The 5,914-nt window shown below is 41.2% G+C and overlaps 1 long non-coding RNA gene across 1 annotated transcript in view; it reads left to right on the forward strand.

The window, feature by feature from the left end:
- The window catches only part of LOC136668581 (uncharacterized), a 47,869-nt gene that overhangs the window by 35,273 nt on the left and 6,682 nt on the right, over positions 1-5,914 (forward strand). The window lies entirely within an intron of this gene.

Raw genomic sequence — 5,914 nt, forward strand, 5'->3', positions numbered from 1 at the left:
CACTGTGACAGGTCTGCTCAAACACTCTGACCTCCTCTACACAGCTACCCCTCTAACCCTGCCTCGGCACCCACCACAGCCTTCTTCAGAGCTCCTTCCCACTTCCCTGCATATCCACTTCCTCTCGCAGTTCAAAGCTACTTCCTCGTTTGCATCACATCTACTTCCTCTTTATCCCATTCTCTTCCCTTGGAGCATAACATTCACAGTAGCCCACTTCCTGTTCACCATAACATTCTTATAAGGGGAAGAGGTGAGTAGTAATTCCAGTGTGATTCATGTACGTTTTAGCAGTTTATGTGAATTTAGCAGTGCGAAGTTCAGCACTGTTTGAACCCAGTAAAGTGCATGCACATGCCTCGAACATAGTTAAAATGTCTGTTATGTGGATCATGCCTTAACAAGAATCCAGCGTATACAACAGGTGGACTCAATATAGAAGATGTATATAAATATCAGGACATCTTTGGAATAGATTTTTATTTGCAGTCATTAGTTAAGTGATGAGCTTATACATTAATAATGAATACAGCTCCTTTAACAGCACTGACTTATCCAAACCTTGCCTTAATATAGGCTTACTCTTCCCATCTATCTCTTTCCTCATTTATTTACAGATGTTAAGTCTAGCTATTTTGAAATTCAATAAACAACAACAGCACCCCCATCACAATGAACTTTTCAATGACTTGTGCTCAGTGATTTGTAATTGCTTGTTACAAGTAATATTGGGTGACACACTGGGGCAACAGGTAATGTTGCGGACACACAGCTTCAGGGTACTGGGGTTTTGTTTTCAAGCCATGCCTTGGGTCACTGACTGTGAGGAGATTTGTGTACTCCCTGTGTCTACTTGGGTTTCTTCTGGGAGCTCTAGTTTCCGCTCACACTCCTAAAAAATATTTCCTAGGTGTATTGGCTGAGCAAATGTGTCCAAAGGTGTGAGTGTGTGCATGAATGTGTGATTGTGTGATTCCCTGTGATGGACTGGTGCTCCGTCCAGGGAGTGTTCCTGTCAAAAGATTCCGGATGGGCTATGAACCCACAGCGACCCTACACTGGATGAAGCATTTACAGAAAACAAATGTTACAAACAAAATCATTTACATTTGCATTTTATATTTTTGGATTTTAGCAGACGCAGAGTGATTACAAAATGACATTGTATATAGCTTTGTGCGTGAGGGAGAATGTTTTTGCAAAAGTGCTCAGGCTACAAATATTGGTAGATGGGGTGAAGCACGAGATTGGAAATTGCTGGTGGATGTAGGAAAAAAGCTGCAGGTCCCAAAGGGCATTGTGTTAACTACACTGAGGCCAGACATGGTTCTCTACTCTGAAAGTAAACGGAGAGTTTATTTCATAGAGTTAACTGTTCCATTTGAGGATGCAGTAGATGAAACATTCGAAAGGAAGAAGCTGAAGTATGCAGACTTGGCGGCTGAGGTGAGGGAACGCAGATGGAGATAGGTGTTAGAGGATTTGTAGTGAAATCGGCCACATCCCTGCTTGTGCAGTTCGGCATCAGGGGCCTGAAACTAGTGAAGGAGTTATCAGAAAATACTGAAAGGTCTATTCAGTGGTTGTAGATAAGGAGAGCACAGATTACTTGGGGAAATACACTGTAGAGATGCTGCTGGGATTGTTGGTGATGTAGCATGTAAAGTTCACATGGAACTGGTGGCACTGAGCATGCATTAACGGTGCCAGCGGGGCTAGGTACAGCCTTAGTCACCAGGGAGGCCAGTGTGGATTTATGGTTGTTGATGGTAAAAGGTAAGAAAGGACTGTACCCTGGCTTGGAGGGGGTGAATCCAGGACGCCATACTTCACTGTTGAGCCTTCTGGAGGTGTTGTGGGCTTAATTCAGCAAAACACCACCGAGAAGAGGTGCCTACCTGATGTGACCTGTGAAGAGCTAGTGATACAGTGGGTGGGTTGTGTACTCATGGTCTGGGCTCAGTGAGTAACTGCAGTTGTTAAGGATAGCTGGTTGCTGATCGGATCATAAACCTTAGTGTTGGGGTTTAGGATTCAACAGGAATTTTGGTGGCTGCAGGTAGGAAGAGAGTATGGTGGACCCTATGCGAAGCCTTAATGGATTGGCATAGGATATTTTACATCTTATCTTGTGTATGATTATAATTACATACCTAATGATATAAGCAGATTTATATAATTATATAATTTCTATTACGATATATGAAATTTAATTAAAAAAAAGTTAAAAGGTAAGAAAGTTTTGACATTTCTTACATTTCTTTTACATTTATTTATTGTTTTATATAACAGGGTTCTTGGATATAATTTGTAGAAAGGGCAATGTTGGTGATATTTTTTCAGCCATTTATTTCTTTGATTTTTAAGTATGACTGTGGCTTCCTGATGTATACAATAGATTTGCAACATGATTAACAGGAAAATTGATATTAAAGCTTGCTTTGACTAGTGGAGACTACAGGTAGGTCCGGCTTCTTGAACAGATTCAACAAATGTCAGTGGACATCGCCAAAGTAAAGACACTAAGACAGCCAGAGAGAATTTTTTTAATGTTGGAGTGTATATTTAAGGTCCTGTACCTCTGTCTTAAGTGATCTTATCATAAGTGGACAGTGACACATATAACAGCTTAAACCTGGAATATTTTTAATTAATCTGTAGTCAATATTAATGGATTTTGTCCCTAGTAGATGTGTACTGAAGGTATTTATTATTATGTTTGTCTTTGTTTTTTGTTGTTCAGGATGTGCCAGAGGTCTTTGTGTGTGTACATTTATGGAAAGTTAAAAATGTTTGGCCTTTAAACAAATTGGAGGGGAGATAGACAATAAAAATAACCTGTTGTGATGACAGTTGATTAAGGCGGATCTTTGCTGTTGACAGGGACACATTACAGCATTCACTCTACAAATGTCATGTGGCCATATGTGTCCCTCCATAGGTGGTTTGAATGATCAGATCACAATGAGTCACTGGACCCATTCAAACCTGTACTAAGTGCTGTTCAGTTCTTGACTGGATCACATTAACTCTTTTAAAAGCAAATGTAAACTGGACCTTTTTGACAGCTTCCAGATTGTGATGCAATTTTAGCCAGATATTCCAGAAAGATTTTTCCTCTAAAATCTCCCCCATGATACCGTTGCCAGGTTAGTTCTAATGAAACTCAATCAACATACTATCATTATTTTGGCAGTCAATAACCAACAATGAAATATTTTTACGAACTCATTCCAACCCATTAAAAAAACTTATAATAGCCCTTGAAATTGTAATTACACATAGGACAAGTTGTATAATAAACTCTGTCAGGGCATTAGAGCTTCGCCCAGCCCACTCGTTTTCTACCAACAACCCCAAGATTACCAGCTCTACTAAGGGGTCATCAGTTAGGCACCTCAATTCATTAAGACACTTCCTGAAAACTCAACAGTGAGGTCTAGCGTCCTAGACCCACCCCCTCCAAGCTCACATTATAGAACTATTATGCTCTTATACATGGATCCACATCTGCCTTCCTGCTGAATAAAGTTTACCTAGCCCCACTGGCACCGTTAATGCAGAATGAATTTGTCATCAAAGTTTGATGTAATAATCCATTGTAGGGTAACGTTTTGAGTCAGAATTCTTTCCAAGCACTAAGAACCAGACATCTATTGCATAAAATGGTAACATATTTGAGATTTTGCTGGAAATTTGAGGAAAGTTTTTGGAACTAAAACATTTGTAACATTTTTGAAAGATGTAATATAAATTAGTACCCAAAGATTTAAATTAACTGCTGTTTCAGCATTATCAATATTACACAAAAAAAAAACATTACATAGGAAAACAAAAGCAGGTTGAATGGTCATTTGAGATATTAAACGTTATGGCTATACGTGTGTTTATAAGATCTTGTAAACAATTCCAATTAAGGTATATTTGTGTGTGCTACACTGTTACAAATCAGATTACATCTTTTGACTTTATCACCAGCTCAGCGATTTCATTAGGCCAAAACTTAGAAATATCTGTGGGTTGTAAGGTACCTTTACCATTTTAAGTAATAGAGAATTGACCTCTGCTGTGCAAACCTGTTGAGATCATTACTAAATTACTTTTTGGATGTTAGTTATGACTGTGTTTACACTCTCTTACACACACACACACACACACAGACACACACGCACATGTCTAGTGTTTATGGCTATACTGGATGGAAAGTATGGCCTCCCTCTTGGTGCCCTATATATTCACACTGACCTAAAGGAAAAAAAACATTTTCACGCTCTCTCACGCCAGCACACACGCACGCTCTCTCTCTCACTCTCTCACTCACACACACACACACACACACACACACACACACACACACACACACACACACACACACACACACACCCTGTATCCACTAACAAGCACAACCACACTGCCCCCCGCACCTCCCTCCCTCTTTCGTTCTTTCTTTATCTCCTCTCTTTTTCTTTCTCTCTCTCTCTCTCTCTCTCTCCACCCTCTGTGATGGCAGGCTGGGCAGTGAGCTGTGTGGCTGGGAGGAGGCGAGGACGCCGCGGTGCACATTAATAATGCAGCGCCTCAGCTTCCTCCCAGCACCGTGGCCATGGCACCGGCCCATCGCTGTCACCAGGGGGGAGCTGGGAACGCTCCCTCTCTCTCTTCTTATCTCTCTTGCTCTCTCCCTCTCTCTCTCTCTCTCTCCCTCTCTTTCTCTCACTCACTCACTTACTAACACACACACATTCCCTCTCACTCTGCACTCTCTCCGACAAACCTCACTAAACTGGGGCCCCCACCAGAGATTTTGCTTCATTACAGATCCCCCCGCGATGGACCTGGGCTCATTACAAGCTGAGGACTCTATCCAGGACAGAGCAGCACAGGCCCACGGCTGCCACTCTTACTATTGCTCATATATGACCCCCACCACCACCCCTTCCCCACCTCCACCTCTGTATTCCTAACTTGTACATCTTAGAAACAGCCATTACTAGCAAGCTTTTTAAACTACTTTAACGATTTTTACTTGCAGATCACTTATAGCTATTTCCAGGAAGCAGAGACACTTGGCTTTCTCCACTTTCATCAATGCCACTTATGATCTACAGAGATAAACTCTTGATAATATGCTGTTTAAAGTTTGGCAAAAAAATTAAATGAAAATGTCAGAAAACCCATAGGCAACTCAAATTGAGCTAACTTAATCTGTAGTTACATTAGATGTCTGATGTGCTACATTAACCTTGTAGCACATCAGATACTAAGCATGTCTTGACTAGCTACATTTGGAGCAAAAGAAAATGTGTAGAATTGTATTTTTGTCCGATTCTCACTTTATGTATACCTTGCTCTCTCTCACACACACACACACACACACACACACATAGACACACTCAGGCATGGACAGTATGTTCACAGAAGATGCTGCACTTGTGCCGTTCCTGCCTGGTGTCAGAAAGTCCCGGGATGAGTGTTGAAGTACCTCCTCATTGCCTCTCCTGAGGTTCTGCTGCAGCTCCAGAGCCTTGAAGCACTCTCTCTCTCTCTCTCTCTCTCTCTCTTTCTCTCCACCTCATCTTCACAGTCTTGCTTAAGAGATCCTGACTGCGGATCAGAGATACTGGCTCTGTATCAATTATTCATTGTTCTCTAATTGTGTTTTTTACCTGTAAATGTCAGGCTGTGTTGTCAGAAAGTGATTTGTTCTTGATGATACTTAGCTACTGCAGGTGTATTGCACACTGGCCGTTGTGCAGCTTCACTTTCGGTCCACAGTGATCCTGTCTAAGCTTTTCAAATAATTTAGCTGTTTAATTATGTTCATGTGATGTAAGTAATTCACCCAAAAAAGACGCTTAGGGAAGCATCACAGACCTTCACTACATTTCAAAATGACGTTTCTTGTCCAATCGCT

The sequence above is a fragment of the Hoplias malabaricus genome, chromosome 15 (assembly GCF_029633855.1).
Source record: "Hoplias malabaricus isolate fHopMal1 chromosome 15, fHopMal1.hap1, whole genome shotgun sequence".
Classification (NCBI taxonomy): Eukaryota; Metazoa; Chordata; class Actinopteri; order Characiformes; family Erythrinidae; genus Hoplias; species Hoplias malabaricus.